Below are 21,850 nucleotides of genomic sequence, written 5' to 3'. Positions count from 1 at the left end.
CATCCTCTGCACCTCAGGTCCAAGGACAGAGAAAAATTGGAAGATGGAAAAAGCACAAGGATACACAAAAAATGATTGTAGCCCTACTACCAGAAAGAAGCATTGCTCACATTTCCGTGTTTCCTTCTAGTGTTTTTTCTATATCTATAGAAAACTACCCTCTCCTTTCCACTCATTCTCAGGCTTTGGAGACACATAGAAATGGGTTAAAATTCTGGATTAACCATTTTATGAATGGTGTTATCTTGGACAAGTCATTCTCTCTTGTCCAACTTTCGTTTTCTCATTCTGAAAAGTCGGAACCATCACAAGCACCTAAGATCAGGTGATGATGGGACAAAAAAGCATCTAGAGGCTCCCTGGGGTGGTTCCCACTGGTATTTTGCACAGCTCTGTGCAGAGGCAGTGATAAATATTTGTCAAACTGAACGGGATGAAATTACGAGACAGCCGGATCTCACGTGTGTGTTTTCATCTCAAAGCCTTGTGTTGAGGCACATAATGTTTTTTCCTGTGATTCACTCTCAGTTCCACGTGCAGGGAAAAGAAACTCCCTCTTTGGGGTCACCCAGTTTACATGGTGAGAGACCCCAGAAATGTCTTCTCATCATTTGCAGTGTCTCCCAGGGAAGAGTGCAAAGATGTTGAAGTTGACAGAAGTATTGCAAAAGGCTTCCTGGCTGCTAGCAGTGAGGATGTTCAGTCTCTGGGGCCCAAAGGTTCCCAGGTGGTTTCTGGCCTTCAGAGTCTGGCTTACACGAGCCACCCTGGAAGCCACCACACGTGGTGTTTTTCTGAAACATCACTGGGTGGCTGGGCACAGAGCTGGGGGTCTCCCAGGGGGCTCCTGTGCAGCATCACCGTGCTCCCTAAAGGTCCAAGCGGTCCCGGGAATGTTTTCAGTTCTAGTGTTCAGCATCTGTTGTTAGGAGAAATCGTGCGCTCTACTGGCATTTGTGAATTCTGGGACTTTTAGAAGTTTCTGGAATGCAGGCCTCATGGGGCTCAAGGGCCTACTTGACTCCTAGCCAGTCTGGATTCTTGTTCTTCCTTAATCCTTCCAACGATACTTCAGAAGCAGAGCAGGGATTTGGGGTTGTGTTTTTCACACAGGTTTTGGTCTTAGGGGGACACACCAGCACACACAGGAGCACAGGGCCCTCAGCAGGCGTCTCGTGCCTCTCCTCTGCCTTCTCAGACCAGGAAGCCCCGTCCAGAGAGGTCAAGGGACCTGCCCAGGGTCATCCAGAGGAGAGTCAGTTCATGCCACGTGGTTCCGGCTTTGGGGTTAGGAGAGAAGAGGTGAGATCATGAGAGCAAACCTAAGAGGGCTCGTCCTCCGGAAGCCCAGACTGAAATCTCATGAAGTCACAGAACCAGAAACCTGGCTCCTGGACAGACCTTCCTGCTCTTCCAGGCACTGGGGGGTGGGGGCAGGGTAGAGGGGTTAAGAGCTCAGACTCGACTTACATGGACCCAGGTTCCAGCCCTTAGATGCATTTACTAGCTGCATGAGTTTAGGGAACTTACTCCACTGCTCCGTTTTGGTTTCCTCCGTAGTGAAACCTATCCCCCTGCAGAGTTGCTGTGAAGATTGAATGACTCAAGGCAAAAAGTGCCTGCCCGATGGTAGGCCCAATGTGAACGCATGATCACTATGGCCCACAGTACTGCGGGGAGAGGCAGGGGTGCAGGCCCTGACTCCCCACAGGTGACTCTGTCTTTGGGGAAATCTCGCAGCCTGTCTCCCAACCTGTAGCCTCAGAGTAAGGAGACTCATTGCACAATGAGGCAATGTGTGTGGAAGCACTTTGTGGTCTGCCAAGCACAGGCCGGGGCCCAATACAACGACTGCTGTTAAAAAAAAATCTGGTCCAACACCATCAATTCAAGGAGGAGGTCAGAAAACGCCACCCCAAAATATGCCACTCTGGCATATCGCCCATTTTGAGTTAAAGGCACTTAAAAAAAAACAGCAGATACAAGAAGAACACCCGGACTTTCCTTTTTTTTTCTTAAAAGCAAGAGATGAAACTCCCATGTGAAAGATGTCCTCCCTACACCAGAGAGACAGTAACATGCATATCATCAAGAATGGTCAGGTGAGATCACAGAATTCTGTGCCTTGTTAAAATAACTCTTATCTTCCTTTAGCCTATCCACTTATTTTAGTTTCTTTTCCACCATTGCTTCTCTCGGTTTTACCTCATATAAAAGCACAGAGATTTTGCCACTTCTTTGGGTCTTCATGTCCTTTTGAGGGCTCCTATGTCACACAAAACTTCTGTTAAATAAATCTGTATGCTTTTCTCCTGCTGATCTGTCTTATGTCAATTTAATTCTCAGGCCAGCTGAAAAACCCTAGGAAGGTAGAAGGAAGACCCTGCTCCCCTACAAAAGCAAAGCCTCAGAAGGTCCTGGGTCTACTTTCCATGGAGCCTCCATCTGGCTGGTATTTATCTGCCTCCCCTGTCTGTCTGATTTTAGTCTGAGAAGTCAATTCAAGCCCAAAGTCAGCCCATCCTTCTCACTGAGCTTCCATCAGAGTTTCAGCCCGCCTGGGTCACGTGTGCCTGGGGACAAGGCAGAGGCCCTGGCTAGGATGTGACAGCACCAGGTCACACAGGCAGGGTCCCCATCGCAGGGCACAAGCTGGGGCACTGGGAAGCCAAGCTGATAGGGATGCTAACATCTGAGAACTCCGGAGCTGGAAGCAGGCTGGTCCAGATGCTCACGTTGTTGATAGAGAAACCGAGGCCCAGAGCAAAGAAAGAACTTACTCAGGGACACATGGCCCTGGTGGCAACACTGGGACTGGAATTCTGGTTTGCAGTTCTATACTCTTTCTCCCACACCTTGCCCTTGGAATGAATATTCTAGTAAGTGCAGGCTTCGATCTGGACATGTTCATTCTGAGCTCACAAATACAAATGCTTAATCCTCTGTAACATTCTTGGTCACGGTCTTGTTTTTTTTCTTTATTTTTTTTTGGCCACATTGCGGCATGCAGGATCTTAGTTCCCTGACCAGGGATGGAACCCATGTCCTGTGCAGTGTGTGGAAGCACGGAGTCTTAACCACTGGACCGCCAGGGAAGCCCTTTGGTTAGGGTCTTGAATGCAGTTCAAGGAGTTAACTCCTGGGGGTAGGAGTTAAACCCAGAGCCATGTTCAGTGTAAGTATTGCTCTGGCCTGTAATTTCTTATTTTTAGTAACACTGAATAGCACCCCCAGGCTGTGCTGGAGCCCACTGATTACTGGATGGCTTATTAAGGCCACAGGTCCTGGGAACAGCAAAGGGAAATCAAAACGAAAATCACAGTCTCTCCGACGCACAGGCCTTTATTAAATCCCAGTCTACTGGTAACATTTCAGGATACAAAGAGATTTTTGCTCTCTTTTGGAACTGTGGGAAGATTTAAATCAACAGTCTTTTGTTGAGTGTCGCCTATGGTGGATAGTTTGGGATGACTGAACTTCAGCCTCGTGGGAGAATCAGACAGCATACATTTGAAAAGCACTTTACAGTTTACAGAGCCTATTCATGTTGTCTCAGTTAATCCTTACTACAGCCCTGGGAGGCATCAGACACTCAGAGAGGTAAGGCAATTTGCCAAGTATAGGCCAGCAAGTGGAGAGGCCAGGATTAACCCCAGGTCTTCTGCCTACAGATTCAGGTCACTTCATACTATACCATGCAACACACAGATACAGTGAAATTGTCAGGAGACACAGGCCGGAGAATCTAAAAAATTTATTATTATTATTCTGTGAAAAGCTCTTGGAGGGATTAGCATTTGATATAGGTCTTTAAACGGCTATGATTATTTTCCTTTCTTCCTATTTTAATAGGCCACTGTAGATGATGTGGAAAGTGTAATAAAATGCCACAAACAAAAGATCGATAATCCTGATACAGAGGTGCTGCCTCTATAAATCATTTACATTTGCTCCTTCCAGTTTTTTCTTTGTGTTTTTTAAACTAGTTGAAATCATACTCTCTATATGGCTTTGAATTGTCTTTTTCTCCCCTTTAATGTACATTTTATCACATTCTCTTCGAATGGGTTAAACACCAGTGGGTCTGTGATTAGGGAATTCTGGACTAAGAACATAGCTGGAGGGACTTTCCTGGTGGCGCAGTGGTTAAGACTCCGCGCTCCCAATGCTGGGGGCTTGGGTTTGATCCCTGGTAAGGGAACTGGATCCCACATGCATGCCACAACTAAGGAGCTGGCGAGCCGCAACTAAGGAGCCTGCCGGCCGCACCTAAGACCCAGCATAGCCAAATAAAAAAAGAAAGAAAAAAGAAAGAACATAGCTGGAGAAAAGGTGTGGGGACAGGGAAACAAAGGGCGTATTCAGGAAACGGTGAGTAATTCTTCGAGACTAAACTTGTAACTCTATGATGAGCTGAGGTTTACCAAGGAATCTAGAAAGACCTTTAATATCAGATGGTGGAGAGCCTTGAATGACACACTAAGGAATTTGTAGTTTATTCTCATTAAACAACAATACACTTTACACTGTACATATTTAGAAAAATACATATGAGAACATTCAGAAATAAGTCACACAATCTGTGCAGATGTAATTGCTATTAATATTTTGAAACATGTATAACCTACCAATTTTTTTCTGTACACATATTTCTTTTTTCCCCAAACAGGGACATAAAACACATATTCTTTTCTAATCTGATTATAATTCCATTAACATCTTTCTTGGTCATTAAAAGTTCTTTTGCAATAATGGTTTTTAAACACTGTATGCACCGGAACTCTGTTTTTAAACAAAATCCTACCAGGAACCTCAAAGGCCAAAAGGGATATAAGTAGAACTACTGTGATCAGAACATGGGTGGGAGCCCCGATGCCCGCCTGACCCTGTAAGACACCCTGACCCCGTTCTGAAAAACACTGTTGCCTAATGTCATTTTTATGGCTGCAAGGTAAGAGCATAGCATCACTTAATCAGCTTGCTCGGTTGTTTCCAATTTTTCCCTTTGTAAATTGATACTACATTCTTTGAGCACATCCCATAATTATTTCCCAGTGAAGGTTTCTGAACATGGGGTGTGACATAATCAGAGCTATTAGCGTGAATGCCAAATACAGCAGAATCTTACTTAACTGGAATTCAGCTGACCACAATCCTTAATTAACCAATTTTCTTTTGCTCAACTTTGGGAACATAAAGGACACTCTCTACCTCCCTCCCTTTTCTTCTCTCTCTCTCAAACACATACACAAGCACACATGCCCGGAACTATGAAATAGGGATACAGTTAACAAATCTATGCGATCACTGTCCTCTGAGAACTATGAAACATTACCGAGAGATATTCAAGGTGAGTGCAAACGGTGAGACATACCATACTCATGGACTGGAAGATTCAGTATTGTTAAAATGCCAATTCTCCCCCAGATTAATCTATAGAGTCAACACAATGACATTCAAAATATTAGCAGGGTTATTTTGAAAAATTTAGTAAGCAAATTTTAAAATTTATGTGGAAATGCAAAGCATGTAGAATAGCCAAAACAACACGGGAAAAGAGCAAAGTTGGAGGCCTCACCCAATCCGGTTTCAAGACCTACTATAAAGCTGACAGAAATCAAGATAGAATGGTATTCAAGTAAAGGTTGACATATAGACCAATGGAACAAAATAGAAAGTCCAGAAATAGATCCACACAAATATGAGGTCAATTGGTTTTCTAGCAAAGGTGCCAAGACAATTAAATGGAAGAAAGGATAATCTTTTTAACGAAAGGTGCTAAAATAATTGGTGGCTATACGTACAAAAATGAGCTAAAACTATAAACCTTTAAAAAAATAGGAGAAAACCTTCGTGATCTTGGGTTAGGCAAAGATTTAAAAAATAGAACACATAAAATTTTAAAAATCAATAACTTGAACTTCATCAAAATTGAAAATGTCTGCTCTTTGAAAGCACAATTAGTTAAAAGAAAAGGCGGGACTTCCTTGGTGGTGCAGTGGTTACGAATCCACCTGCCAATGCAGGGGACACGGGTTTGAGCCCTGGTCCAGGAAGATCCCACATGCCGCAGAGAAACTAAGCCCATGCACCATAACTACTGAGCCCATGTGCTACAACTATGGAAGCCCACGCACCCTAGAGCCGACGCTCTGCAACAAGAGAAGCCAACTCAATCAGAAGCCAACACAATGAGAAGCCAACACAATGAGAAGCCCGTGCACCACAACGAAGAGTAGTCCCCACTCGCTGCAACTAGAGAAAGCCCACGCGCAGCAACGAAGACCCAACACAGCCAAAATAAATAAATAAAATAAATTTTTTAAAAAAAGAAAGAAAGAAAAGAAAAGGCAAGCCACAGACTGGGAGACTATGTCTGCAAACATACACAAAATAAAGGACTTATGTCCACAATATGTAATGAATTCTCAATATTAAGACAAGACAATTAAAATTAGGCAAAAGATCTGAACATTTTATCAGAAACACTGATGCCAAATAAGCGCATGAAAAGATGTTCAACATCATTAGTTGTTAGGGAAATGCAAATTTAAACCAAATGGAGATACCACTACATATCCACTGTAGTGGATAGAATTTGAAAGACAATGCCAAGTTTGGCTAGAAGGTGGAGCAATGGGTTAGCATTTATTTACAAAGTTAAACATTCACTTACCATATGACTCAGGAATTCCACTCTTGTGTGTTTTTCAAGTGAAGTGAAAATATTTAATATATGTCTACACAAAGATCTGTACGTGAATATTTATAAGAGCCTTGTTCAGAGTAGCCAAAAACTGGAAACAGTCCAGATGTCCATTGATTGGTAAATGGATAAAGAAAAATCTATACCTAAATGGAATACTGCTCAGCAATTAATAGGTATAAACTACTTATACATGCAACAACATGATGAATCACAAAAGCATTACTAAGTGAAAAAAGTCAGATACAAAAGACTACACACTATATGCATTTATATGAAGTTCTAGAAAAGGAGAATCTGAAGTGGTGATAGCAGATCAGCCATTGCTAGGGGTTCAGGGATTGGGGATGGGGATTGACTGCAATGTTCTAAATCATATTTTTGACAGCAGTTGCACTACTAAAGACATATGTCAAAATTCATCATGTAGACTTAAAATTGGTGAATTCTATTATAAATAAATTATACTTCTGTTGGCATTTGGATTCATCTTCGTTCACTTTTTTGTCATTCTTCTAGCCACTTAGTGGTTCACATTTAATGGTTCAGATTTGCCATGTCTGCTAAGTGCCAAGAATAGAGTTTGTGTTTCTTGTTATTTTCCTTGGTTGTTTTTGAGCAAAAAAAGAGGTGGGAACACCTTTCCTTCACCATTTTAAACTTGGAAGTCTTACAGATGACATTAAAAACCATGGACTGGAGCTATCCCTATTTCTTAATTATTAATTTACATTTTGAGACACTACTACTGAGTCCCTACAATGATAAATAAGGACGCAGATCTCCCTCACCTTCCCATCTCCACTTCCCTATCCCCCCAATGTAGTTACAGTCAGGACATATTTAACTATGATTGTGCAAATGTCATTCGCTAGAGCATCACTCGAGCTCTCTTCCCACCCCATAACACCTTAGCTATTCAGTCCTTCACTTTTACTGGAGTTACTCATTTTCCCATGTGCCTGATTTTCTACACATTTAATTTTTCTTAATATCCCAATAAAGCCTGCTTCAGTTCTATTAATAATGTTTTCCATAATCTCAAATATATCATGTTCATCTTAATCCTAGAGACCTTCTTCTCAGAGCCTTCCTTCCAAGTTCTCCAATTTAAACTGTATGCGGTACCAATGTCAACCTGACATTTCCATTCACCATCATCGTGGGGATTCATGTTGCCTCTTGCGCTTCGGATCCCATCCCTTGCTTCCTGGATTCCATGTATTCCTTTCTTGGTTTACTCCCTCGTTTTACTGGATCACTACCTCCAGTAGTTCACTAAAGGTACAAGGGAAGTAAATGATTTTCGTTCTTGCCTGTCTGAAAGTATCTTATGCTATCTTCATCTGATGAACAGTTTGGCTGAATATAGAAGTATAGGATATAAATCAGAATATTGAAGGCATTGGCCCATTGTCCACTAGATCCCAAAGTGTTGTTGAGAGGTCCATTGATTCTGATCCTCTTCTTTTTCTCTCTAGAAGTTTATAATATGTTCTCTGTATCCCTGATAGTCAAAAACTTCACCGTGGTGTACCTGACCATGGGTCTTTTTCATTCTCCATGCTAGGCCCATCCCTTGAGCTAGCTCTTTTGAGTTGGAAAATCATGCTTTAGTTCTGAGAAGTTTCCTTCATAATTTTGTTCCCTTGGCTCTCTATCTGGCATTTCTAGTAGTTGGCTTTTAACCTCTTAGACTTATCCTCTTGCTTTATTTATTTTTTTAGATTTTAAAATTTTTATTTATTTTTGTCTGCGTTGGGTCTTCGTTGCTGCACGCGGGCTTTCTCTAGTTGTGGCGAGCAGGGGCTACTCTTTGTTGCAGTGCACGGGCTTCTCATCGCAGTGGCTTCTCTTGTTGCGGAGCAGGGGCTCTAGGCACACAGGCGCTCTAGGCGCGCAGGCTTCAGTAGTTGTGGCACACAGGCTTCAGTAGTTGTGGCACACAGGCTCAGTAGTTGTGGCTCACGGGCTTAGTTGCTCTGTGGCATGTGGGATCTTCCCGGACCAGGGATTGAACCCACGTTCCCTGCATTGGCAGGCAGATTCTTAACCACTGCGCCACCAGGGAAGCCCTACTTTTTATATTGAATTTTTATTTTGAGTCGTATATGTAACTTTCCAGAGGTTTTCCTTATTTAGTGGATTTTTTTTTTTTTTTTTCCCCAAAGCTTTCTGGTTCTTCTTTCATAGATCATCCCCACTCTTTTCAGGGAGATTGTCAGTTTGAGGTTGTCTCTGATCCTCCCAATTCTTTTTCCCATTTTTTTTTGTTTTGTTTTGTTTTCTGTCTTCAAGTTAGAAGATTTCCCCTGTGTCTGGAGGTACTTAGCCATCGGCTCTCACTTGGGAGCCTAGAAATCTCTTTGCACGTAAGCCAGACTTGGGTCCTAGGGCTTCAGTCTAATAGGACAGAACTTCAAACCAGCTCATTGTAAAGAATCCCAAATGGTAGTCTCTGGGATTTACTCCAGAGAAGATTCTTATCTCCTGCCTTGGGTGGGGATATAAAACTTGCTACTAGGCATTCTAGGAAGGGGGAGGGGCAGTATTCAGATTTTCACTCAATTCCCCCATTTCTGGTCTGTGCGTCCTCCTACCCCACATGCCCACTTTCAAATCCTCTTCAATTACCATTGCCTCTCCTCCCATTTCCTTGGTCCTTGTGGACTTAATACTTTTTAAAAAAATTTTATTGAAATATAGTTGATTTAGTTTGATATAGTTGTGTTAGTTTCAGGTGTACAGCAAAGTGAATCAGTTATACATATATCCACTCTTCTTTATTTTCCCGTATACATCCTTACAGAGTATTGAGTAGAGTTCCTTGTGCTATACAGTAGATCCTCATTAGTTATCTATTTTATATATAGTAGTGTGCATATGTCAATCCCAATCTCCCAGTTTATCCTCCTCCTTTCCCCCTTGGTAACCGTAAATTCGTTTTCTACATCTGTGACTCTATTTCTGTTTTGTAAATAATGTCATTTGTACTATTTTTTTAGATTCCACAAATAAGTGATATCATATGATATTTGTCTTTACTAGATAAATTTTAACACTCTTTCTAGTCTGAAATTGTGTCTTTCAAGAAACTAGAACCTGATCTCCATGGTGACTTTATTGATTTGTCCTATTTTGGGTGCTCCCAAGATGTCCCACCAATCTCCTTTTAAAATCTTTTCTTCCCTTCTCCAGAATCAACAGCCACAGGTAGGGCTGGCTTCGTGGGTGTGCAGCCTGTACAGTCACACGGGACCCCATACTCAGAAGGGCCCCAGCCTCGGTTTACTGCTCTGAGGCCACCGCCTTGAAGTTCTTACTAATTTGCAATCCACGGGCATAACATTTCCATTTTGTGCTGGGCCCCACAAGTTATGTAGCCAGTACTGGCCACGGGAGGGTCACGAGCCAGGACTCATCTTTCAAGGACTTTAAGGCTCGTGGCCAGAGCTACAAACACCTGTGTTCTGTTAACTCTGCTTCCTGGAAGGGAGGGAGGAGCAAGACATGTTTGCCCCAAGATTAGAAATGGAGAAACCAGCCCCCAACAGGTTCTGCAACTTGCCTGTGATCTTATCACTCGAGAGTTTGGGAAACTCCTGAGTTTTTCAGGCCACACTCTGAGACCTCACATGAATCTTACAAGGCGGTTTTGCTTCTGTGTAATCGGGGCTGTGCCGTCTGGCTGTTGATGTCCTTTGACAAAAGGCAATTCTGCATCCAGAGGACTTTATTCATTCATCCACTCGCTCATTCACTATGAAAACCTTTATGAAGCACCTACTCTGTTAGCAGAACGAGTGGGCTTTGAAGCAGGGAGAAATGAGTTACCATGTCCCCCTCTGGCTCTTGTTGGCCACGTGAGCCAGTGAGCCTCAATTTCCCTCCCAGTTTGATGAGGAGAGAACGATTACCTCCCAACTCAGTGATGAGATAACCTGAGTAATGGGCCTTTTATGGCTCCAAACACTGTGTACCCAGCCCGTATTCGTTTCTTTACCTTTCTCCCTAGCGCTACGCAAAACACATGGGGTTTCAGCTTCAGGTGTGGATAGGCCAGGCCGCTAGCAGGTCCTGGAGCACTCAGAGGGTCCATTCTTCGGGGACACACTTGATTCTCTCTTCCTCCAGCAGAAATGTTGATGGGCGCCCAGGGAGAAAGGAGGCGCATGCATGTGATAGGTGTTTGCACTCTAGACTATCCCAGTGCTTTGTTATTAGCATTTAATAGGTTCCCAGAAAGCTTTGAAGATAATAATACGTCTCCCCTCCCTCTCAGCTGGTGATCTTGACGTGATATATTTATGTCTGTAGTGAAATTTGGAGGCTCTCACAAGGAGCCAAGCACTTGCTCTTATCTTTAAAAAAGCTTAAAAGTCTAGTTATGAAAATTAAAGCCACAGAGAGGAGTGCCCAGGAATGTGTCCCAAGAAATGCTTCCTCTACAAGCTGTGCCTGTTTTGAGAGATGAATGGGGGAATGATAGAGTGAATGAAGTCTCATGACAATTTATGGCATTTGCATCTCACGTCCCAGCTTACAGAGCTCTGACGGAGCCTTTGCACACCCACTATCCCGTTTCTACCTCACAATCTCAGAAGGCGTCTTGGTAAAGTTATCATCTCCATGTTGCAGATGAGAAACCTGAGACTCAGAGAAGTGATTTGTCCAGGTCGCACAGCTGGCAGGGAAGTTTCAGGGCCAAGATTCAAATCCACTCTCCTGATTGCAGAGTCTCTGCTCTGTCGCCTCCTAGAAATAGTATTTAGCTATTTCCACACTCAGCAGAACCTCTTAACTAAAATCTAGCTGAGTTGTCCTGGGCTCCAAGCCCTGGGATGTTGGCAACACCAGGGGAGGGGGGTAGGTCCTGAGGAGGCGGTGGAACCAGCTCTGATGCTCAGATGTGGCCACACCCGGCAGACAGGGGCCCCAGCCTGGCTGAGAGGTGGCCACATTCCAGGAATTTCCATGGCCTGGTCAGGTGAGAATAATGCAGCCCCTCAGGGTGGCCTCATCTGGGGTCAGATCTGTCCCTCTCATCCACTCAAGGACTTTGATCCTGTAATTCTATCCCCCACCCCAGTCAATGTTTCATTTCCATTCACATACAAACCCGCTGTAATAGTTCACATTTTTACCCTCTCTGTACCTCCCTGCTCTTCCTTACAGGCCTTTACTGACGGTCTACCCTTTTCCTCCGGCTCTGCCTTGAGCCCACTCCAATTCAACTGTCATCCTTAACACGTTACTAAAACCGTCTTGTCAGTGCCGTGCATCTTGCTAAGTCGGGTTTTTGTTGGGTTTTTTATGCTTAACTCTTAATAGCATTTGATGTTTCTTCTTTCTTGACACTTTCTTCACGTGGTTCTGGTCACCATACTCGGCCCGTTTTCCTCATTCCCCTTAGCCGCTCCTCCTGTACTCCCTTTACTAGATTGTTCTGCCCTTCTGACTTCTAAAGGTCACAGAGCCCGCGTCTCAGCCTGGGGCTCTCGCCTCATTCACTCGCTACTCTCGCTCCCCAGGTGTTCTCATTTAGTCCTAGGGCTTTAAATCTCATTTTGACACTAGGACACCCAAATCCACGTCTCCAGCCAGAACATCTCTGAATTCCAGATTCATTTATCTGTAATGTCTCCTCTTGTATTTCTAAGAGACATATCAAACCTGAGGTGTCCCAAATCTTGATTTTCACCCCAAACCCGCTCATAACCATCTCTGCTCCACCATTCACCTCACAACGTTACCCTAGATCCCTAGGATTTTTCTCACAACTACACCCAATCCACTGCTGGCTCCACCTCCAAAGTATATCTATATCCCATTGCCCACGACGGTGCTCTTATCCAAGTACACCCATGTCTGGGTTGGATTCCTGTAACAGCCTCCTGTGGACAGAGAATGTCGCCTGCCATATCAGTAAACAAAGGATGTTGCGATCATCAAGCCCTCAGCAACCACAGGCACCCCACGTCCCCATGGTGCACCCGGAGGGTGTTCAGGATGGAGCGAGCAGGATACTGGCCCCAGATGGCTAAGGTGCGTATCAAAGAAATGATTTCAATGAGCATCCTGCACCTGCTCATACGTAGAAAAGTGCTAAATGCATTAACTTGAGATTCTGGTTTTTCTTGAATTAACAGTAAGCTTTTGATGTTCCGACTACCTGGGGTTTTTTTGTTTTTTGTTTGTTTGTTGCAAAAAATTCCTATATATCCTGGCTCCTCCCTTACCTCTTTGGAGCAATCCCTCAGAGCTACGTGAGAGGCTGTCTCCGGGCTTAAGTCCTCAGTATGTCCGCTGAATAAAACATAATTCCCAACTTTTAGGTTGTGCATTTTTTCAGTCGACACTCCCAATTAGCCGTCTTCATTCCACCCTTGTGATCTGTGGCTGTTCCCCATACAGAGACCTGAATAACAACTAAAAGAATAAAATAGAGCATGTCATTCCTCTGTTCAAAATCCTTCAATGACTTCTCAACACATCTAGAATTAAATTGAAATACCTTCTGTGGCCTCAGAAGAAATATTCAAAATACTCATATTTAACAACTGGTAGGGAAATATATATTATGTATAAGTTTCTACATAAATCACAATTTAAAAATACATTCCCTTCTATTTTCTAAATAAACCAAACTGTATCTGTTGATGTAATAAAACTGCTTGCAGACGATGTAAGTTGAAACACAGAGCATTCATCAAATCAGTGTAATAATTTCTAAGTCATTTCTGGTTTTTGTGTGATCTTTGGTTTGATACAGTCTCACTAATTAAATAATGTCCCTATTGGGGCTAGGATTTGACAGAGTGAAACACATCAAACTCCTCCAATAACTTCCCCGTTAAATCAGTAGCCACTAGGTCACTTGTGGTCTTGAAATACAGAATTTCTCTTAATAAAACAATATTGTTTGCAGTACTGAATTGTCCCTCAGCTTCTGCTGAACTAAAAGTAATTATATTCAAACATTTTCTGAGCCTTACAATATCACCTGAGGTTCTTAACGTAGTCAATATCTTATTACTGGCTAAGCCACAGGGACCCACTGTGGAGGGCCGTATTTTGCCATATTTCATGAGGTTGACCTTCCAGAGAGGGCCATGTGGCCAAAACCATGTTCTCCACTAGGCTACTTGGTTTTGACTCCTGGCTCTGCCACTTACAGAAATTTAAAATCTCTTTGTTTTAGTTTTCTTGTCTGTAAAATGGGGCTGCTGATGATGATAATATTCAAAGGAGTTAACAGGTTTAGACTGGCGTTTGGCCCAGAAAACGTTACATATGCATTGGCTCTCACTCACCAAGGAAAGCAGCGCTGTTAGGGCCCTTGGCTGGAAAACTCGCAGAGGGTTTTTACAAATGCACGCCCTTAGATGGAAGTGAATTTCAGTAAGAATGGTGAGAAGAGGGGGCTGCACCCTGGTGTCCTTAGGCCCTTCCTTCCTCCACTCCTGGGGTGGGAGTATCTGCCCTCCCAGTGGAGCCCCAACACCTGGCTTATGCCTATGTGGGGCCCCATTTTTCTGCTCCCCCAGGCTCTCCCTGCTCTGAGTCAGAATCTTGTGAAGCCTGTTATCCCCACACACAGGTCTGGGCTAAGTGGGCAGGACAAGGCAGCCGTAGCTGATCCACCAGGAGTCCCTTCCCGCCTCCCTGGTAGGAGCCAGTGATGGTGGCCAGGAGGCAGGACCCACCAGGGACGCCTGGTGTAACACGTAGAAGGGGCTATAAGGGTGTACTGGCCTCGTATTAGCCCCGTGGGTCCAGGAGACCTTCAGCAATTGGGCCTTGCCCAGCATCTGACCCCGAGGCCAATGACTCTACTGTTCACCTGTTACCCTCCAGACACACAGGCTTCCTTTTGTTCCTCAAACACACCAAGCCCGGTTCCGTCTCGGGACTTGTCGCTCTCCCTGGGACATAGTCCCCCATAGTCCTGCACGGTTCTCACTGCATTCCCACCTTGGCTCACCTGGCCCTTCTTCAGAGAGGTTTCCCTGATGACCCCCTAAAAATTCTGTGCACTTACCCCACCTAGTCATGGTATATACCTACCCAGCTGCGTTTTCTAAAGCATCTATCTACTCCCTAAAGTTATATTTTATAGTTATCAGTTTTCTATTCTGTTGTAATAAATACGGCTGAAATAACAGACAACAAATAATGTTGGAAGACGTAGAAAGTGCTGAAAATTTAGAAGAAACAAGTATGAGAACAAATTACACAGGTTTGCAATTTGAAGGTTTGCTATATAGTTGGATAAAATACAGATGTTTCTAAGAAGTCCCTGTTCATGGTAGTCACTAGATTGTTTCAAAAATGAAATATGGAAGGAATGACTTTCGAGGAGCTGCTAATGGGAAGATGCACCAGGGAGCATATATTCTCAACAGTAAATAATTTCTTTTATAAAAGCAATATTTCGGGTAAAATTGTGTCCATATAACCAATGAAAGAGTGGTTGCTTTGACTAGAATAATAAAAGGACTCTGAGATAAGGTTGCCTAGAATGCCGTGGGTGAAGTCCATCCATGGCCTCACGCACTAGCAGGAAGTGGCAGCAAAGGCTGAAGGAAGGCAGAAGTCTGCACATCGCTGCAGGATGCCACGGATCTGGCTAATTTTATAAGCACAAGACCTTGCAGATGCCACAGGACTGTTACCCTAACCTGTAATGGGCTGAATACCCATGAAAGTCCTTTTACCACCTCGAAGGTTGTTGGTTGTCTCATGGCAAAATACTAAAAAGACCTGTCAGACTTGCAGATGAGTTGTCTTTTTTTTCTTTTTACACAAAATGAAAGTATCAGATTTGGACATGTGATAACAAGTGGCTGTCAGTGGCATACTGCCTGGCAGATATTTTCGGAATTGTGAATACACCTCACTTGTCCCTTTGGAGTAAATGGGATGTTTTAACCAAGCGAGCAGCTGAATGGCTGGATGTGTTGAGTGGCCTTATCTCTATATTTACGATCACAGACGCCCAGGGGGCCCCTAATGCTGCCTGTCAATTTATTAGATTTCTGGTTTAACTCCCCCATTTCCAAGAGCTATTACACCTCCCATCCCTCCTTAGACCTCGTACAAGCCCCCACCCCGCTCAGCTGATGACTTGCTTCCCATCTCACTGGAATACTCAGGAAAGCCTTTCCAGCCATTCCCACCAGTGCCTGAGCCTGCTCACACGCTCTCAGTTCACAGATGAATTGCCTACAAGGCCAGCCCTTCTGCTTGGGCCGCATATCCCGCGCCCCTCTCGCAGCTCAGGGAGAGCCCCCTGAAATCGTGCCCTGTCTCTTCTGCATCAGCATTTTTCCCTCTCTGACAGCTCGTTTCCATCAGCTTATAAACGTCTTAAGCAAGCAAAGAAACAAAAGCAGACCAAAGTCTCTCTGGACTTTACATCGCCTACCAGCTACGGCTCCCCTGCCTCTGTCTGTGACAGAATTCCTGACAGGTGAGGTCTACGCTCTTGAACACACTCTGTTTGGCTTTCTTGCCAAGGTCGTTGATGGCACCATTGTCCAAATCTGCCAGTGGGCCCCCGGTCCCCGTCCTCCCGTAGTTCTCCGGAGCACTGGACACAGTTGAGGGCTTCTTCCTTTTGGCCACGCTCTCTTCACTTGGCATCCAGGACACCACGCGCTCCTGGCCACCTTCTACCCCCAGGCACCTGGCTCAGGCTCCTTTTCCGGGTCCTCCTTCTGGCCCCTCCTCGTGCACACGCTGCAGTGCCCAGTCTTAGATCTCACATCTTTTTCTCTATCTACTCTCAGACCCTCGATGACCTTAGCCAGGCTCTGGACTCCCCACTTTATACCTCCGGTTCCTACGTTTCCCCTGAGCATCAAACATCTATGCGACAGCACGTTCAGCATCTCCACTTGGCTATCAAACAGGCATCACTAACTTAAACATCTTCTAAACTGAACTCTTGATTTTTTTCCCCAAACCCTACCATAAGCCCACACCTAAGTCTTCCCTGTCTCAGTAAAATGGCAACTGCATTCTTATGTAGGTTCAGACCCCAAATGTTGCTGTTATCCTTAACCCTTCTCTTTTCCTCACACCCCTTCCCGTAAGGAAAGACATTTTACTTCTGCCTTTGAAATTTATGGAGAAGGTGACCACTTCTCATCAGCATCTCCACCCTCACCCTACCAGCAGCCCGCACCTGGGTCATCTCTGTAGCCTCCAAAATGATCTCCCTGCCCCTCCACCAGCCCCTTCCAATCTACTCTCCAGACACCCAGTGCAATCCTTCTAAACTATGAGTCAGCTGCCGTCACTCTTCTGCTCTCCATCTCACTGAGAATAAACTCTAATGTCCTTACTATTATCCACAAGACCTTACTCATGACCTGGCCCGGCTACCTCTCTGACCTCCTGCCCTCTGCCACCTCCTCCTGGCTTATTAAGGACCACCTTACTGTCTCAAGGTCTTTGCACTGGGAGTGCTAACCCCCAACAAATCTAAATGGCTAGGTCCCCCAGTTCCTTTTTTTTTTTTTTTTTTTAATATTTATTTGGCTGGGCCAAGTCTTAGGTGCGGCACGCGGGATCTTCGTTGCGGCATGTGGGATCTAGTTTCCTATCCAGGGATCGAACCGGGGCCCCCTGCATTGGGAGCAGAGTCTTAACTACTGGACCGCTGGGAAGTCCCAGTCCCCCAGTTCTTTTATGACTTCTCTCAAATTTCACCTTTGAGAGGCCTTCCTAGGCCATTTTGTCTAAAATAGCAACTCCCACCCACCCCCAATCTTCACATTCTTTTTCCTCACGGCAGTGTTTTGCTATCTGACATATTTTATAATTATTTATTTATTTATTATGTGTCTCCCTCAGCTAGAATGCAAGCTTCATGAGGTAGAGATGTTTTTGTTTATTGCTTTATCTCCTCCTTGTATCTAAAAAGTGTCTGGTGACTTCTCTGGTGGCGCAGTGGTTAAAAATCTGCCTGCCAATGCAGAGGACACGGGTTCAGTCTCTGGTCCAGGAAGATCCCACATGCCGTGGAGTAACTAAGCCCGTGTGCCGCAACTAGTGAGCTTGCACTCTAGAGCCAGCGAGCCACAACTACTGAGCCTGCAAGCCACAACTACTGAAGCCCACACACCTAGAGCCCGTGCTCCGCACCAAAGACAAGCCACTGCAATGGGAAGCCCACGCACCACAACGAAGAATAGTCCTTGCTCGCTACAACTAGAGAAAGCCCGCGCACAGCAACGAAGACCCAACGCAGCCAAAAATAAAAGAAACAAAACAAAACAAAAAGTGTCTGGCACAAGCTAGGCACTCAGTTGTTTAATGCATAAAAAAGTAACTGCTTTGGGGCTTCCCTGGTGGCACAGTGGTTGAGAGTCTGCCTGCCGATGCAGGGGACACAGATTTGTGCCCCGATCTGGGAAGATCCCACATGCTGTGGAGCGGCTAGGCCCGTGAGCCATGGCCGCTGAGCCTGCGCGTCCGGAGCCTATGCTCCGCAACGGGAGAGGCCACAACAGTGAGAGGCCTGCGTACCGCAAAAAAAAAAAAAAAAGTTACTGCTTTTTTCGAAGTAACGTGCTATGGAGAGAGCATTTTGAGACTAGATGTTTGCACATGTGTCCACTGTTATGAAAACACTTGGTTCTATGCATCTTTGTGAGGTATCTTTTTCTTTTATGACTGCCATTAAAAAGAAGTATTAAATTGAACTTAGGACAAAAACTACAAATCACTGTATTACAGTATTAAGCCAAGATTTAAAGACTAGTGAACTCTTTAATTACATAACTCTTACTAGTATTTTCACTGAAAGGAAAGTTATTTATTATGTTAATAAGTAAATTAAATTTTTATTTATTTTATCAATAAACATATAAACATTTATTTTATATATTTATGAGTGTTCTATAATATACATCACTAGAACAGTCCTGCATGTATATAATATATACAAAAATACATATCTGTATAATGGGTATGCATGCTCAAAATTTTTCTCTGGTATTTTGCTGTCTAAGGGGTATGTGTTAGGATAGGATTAGATCTGGGCACGTTTTAGGTTTTTTTGGTTTTTAAAAAATTTTTATTTATTTATTTTTGGCTGCGTTGGGTCTTTGTTGCTGAGCGTGGGCTTTTCTCTAGTTGTGGTGAGTGAGGGCTATTCTTCGTTGCGGTGTATGGGCTTCTCATTGTGGTAGCTTCTCTTGTTGTGGAGCATGGGCTCTAGGTGCACAGGCCTCAGTAGTTGTGGCATGCAGGATCAGCAGTTGTGGTTCGTGGGCTCTAGAGCGCAGGCTCAGTAGTTGTGGTGCATTGCTCCGTGGCATGTGGGATCAGGGCTCGAACCCATGTCCACCCATCCCTGCAAGGTGGATTCTTAACCACTGAGCCACCAGGGAAGTCCCAGGTTTTTATTACATCATATTCTACTTCAAGAACCAATGTGAGAAATGGCAAAAAAATTTAAGGCCATTTTAAATTCACCATAGGCTTCTTCTGCATGTCATTGTGTTTCATTCATGTTGTTTTATGTAGCAGTTGTTCATTCTTCTTCATTGCTGTACTGTATTCCATTGGATGACTAAATCACATTTGCTTGTCCATTCTCCTGTTGATGGACATTTGGTTGTTTGTAATTTTTGGCTATTATAAAGAAAGGTTTATGAAAATAATTGTACATATCTTTTGGTGAACATATGCACTAATTTACCTTGGGTATATATCTAGGCGTGGAATTGCCGGGTCATAATTAGCATAGATTTAGTATAACTTCCAAGACTTTTCCAAAATATTCAATTTATACTCCCATCAGGAAAGTAGAAGAGACCCAATTCATCCATATTCTTGGCGAACCTTGATACTTTCAATTTTTAAAAAATATTTAGTCATCTGGTAGATGTGTGGTGGCATCCCATTGTTGTTTTTTGTTTTTGGTTTTTTTTTTTGCGGTACGTGGGTCTCTCACTGTTGTGGCCTCGCCCGTTGCGGAGCACAGGTTCCAGACGTGAAGGCTCAGCGGCCATGGCTCACGGGCCTAGCCACTCTGCAGCATGTGGGATCTTCCCGGAGCGGGGCACGAACCCGTGTCCCCTGTCATTGTTGTTTTAATTTTCGTTTTTCTGATGACTCATGATGTTAAGCACCTTTCCATATATTTATTGTTCTTTTAGCTGTCCTCTTTTGTGAACTAGTTGTTCAAGTCTAGCCTATTCTTAATTGTTTTTTAATTGATTTGTAAGAATTCTTTGTTATGGAGATAAGTCTTTTGTTGAATATATGAATTATGAATACCATCTCTCAGTCTTTTGTTTGCCTTAACAATGTTTTTTGATGAACTAAAATTTTAAATTTTAATGAAGTCCAATATAACAATCTTCCCTTTCATGGATAGTGCTGTTTTGTGATCTTTTAAGGAAATCTATCCTATCCTAAGCCATAAAGATATTTACCTACTTTTTTTTTTTCTTAGAAGCTTTATGGTTTTACCTATCACATGTAGGTATGTGATTCATTTCCAATTAATTTTTGTGTGAGATAGGGGGTCAATAATTTTCATATGAATTCAATTCAAATGATCCAGAATCATTTATTGTAGAACAATCCTTTCCCCACTGAATTTTAGCAGCACCTTTGTTGAAAATCAGGTTATATGTATTATATGTATTTATGGGTCAGCTTCTGGACTTTGTATTCCGTTCCATTGATCTTTTGTCTATCCTTGCACCACACTATCTGGTTTACTATTTAAATTGTTGTTGTTATTGTTTTTCAATGTTAAACCAACCTTGCATTCTTAGAATAAACCCAATGTCCTTTTGATTTACCGTTCTATCTGTATACTGCTGAATACAGCAGAGGACTTGCATTCAATTTGCTGATACTTCATTTGTTCTGAGGAGAGAACGGACTTTAATGTTTACTTTTCTTGAAATATCCTTGTCAGATTTGGGCGTCAAGTTTAAGGTAGCCTCACAAAATTTATTGTTAACTGCTCTCTCTTTTTTCATTATTTGGAATAGTCTGTGTAAGATGGGTGTTACTTCTTTCTCAAAATTTTGGTAGAATTTACCAGCTGTGCCATTTGAGATTGAAGTTTTCTTTGTGAGAAATTTTTGTTTTTACTTATAGAGTCAGTTTCTTAAATAGGTATAAGATTGTTCAAATCTTCTATTTCTTCTTGCATAGCTCTTGATTATGTGTTTTTCTAGGAATCTGTCCATTCATCAACATTTTCAAATTTATTGTCTTAGAGCTGTATCCTCTTATGATCTTTTTAATGTTTATGGTATCCGTAGTGATGTCACTTTTATTGTTCTAATATTGGTTAATTTTGCTTTTCTTCTTGATTGGTCTTTCCAGGGTTTACTGAATTTATGATTCTTTTTAAAGAGCTAATATTAGTTTGTGGACCACCCCCACTGAATGTTTGCTTTTTCTTTTATTAATCTCTCTTCTTTTTAATTTCCTTCCTTCTATTATTATTATTATTATCTGGTTTAACCTTCTTTTTCTAACTTCTTGAGATGTATGTCTTTATCATTGATTTTCAGCCTTTCTTTTTTCTAATCCATGAATTTCAGGCTATAAATTGCCCTCCAGATTTAAGTGCATTTCATAATTTTGCTATGATACATTTCCATTTTTATTCAGTTCAAAATACTCTGTCAGTCCATTGTGACTGCTCAGTTGATTGGGCTGTTTAGAAGTTTATTGCTTAATTTCCAAACAACTGGGAATATTCTAGTTACTTAGTATATAGTTGATAATATTTGTAGCTGACTTCTCAACAGAAACAATGAAAGTTAGAAGAAATGGAACCATGTCTTCAGAGAGCTGAAAGAACAACTGCTAATCCAGTAATCTACACCCAGAGAAAATATCCTTTATATTCAGTGTCCTCTCTCCCTACAGGCAGAATTGAATAATAGTTTGTGTTGGATTCTGTGTCTGTCACTTAAGAGGTATGGTTCCCTGGGGACATTAACTGCGTGGGCATAAGAGTGGTGTGGGGGTCCTTGCTATGGTTAGGTCCTCCTTTTGTTAGGATTGAAGGGCTAAATACATCTCTTGCTGATTACACATTCGTTCTTTAGATATATTAATACCTTCAATCAGGCTTTGGTGTTATATCAAATCTTGGCC

At 43.0% G+C, this 21,850-nt stretch overlaps 1 long non-coding RNA gene across 2 annotated transcripts in view; it reads right to left on the bottom strand.

The window, feature by feature from the left end:
* The window catches only part of LOC112394783 (uncharacterized), a 53,874-nt gene that overhangs the window by 29,487 nt on the left and 2,537 nt on the right, over positions 1-21,850 (bottom strand). For both annotated transcript variants that reach the window (XR_003002212.1, XR_003002213.1), the window contains exon 2: positions 12,946-13,135. This is a non-coding gene — a long non-coding RNA (uncharacterized LOC112394783). The remainder of the gene's footprint in view (positions 1-12,945; positions 13,136-21,850) is intronic.

The sequence above is a fragment of the Neophocaena asiaeorientalis genome, unplaced genomic scaffold (genome assembly GCF_003031525.2).
Source record: "Neophocaena asiaeorientalis asiaeorientalis breed wild unplaced genomic scaffold, Neophocaena_asiaeorientalis_V1.1 scaffold396, whole genome shotgun sequence".
Lineage (NCBI taxonomy): Eukaryota > Metazoa > Chordata > Mammalia > Artiodactyla > Phocoenidae > Neophocaena > Neophocaena asiaeorientalis.
This window is presented reverse-complemented; position numbering and strand designations above follow the sequence as displayed.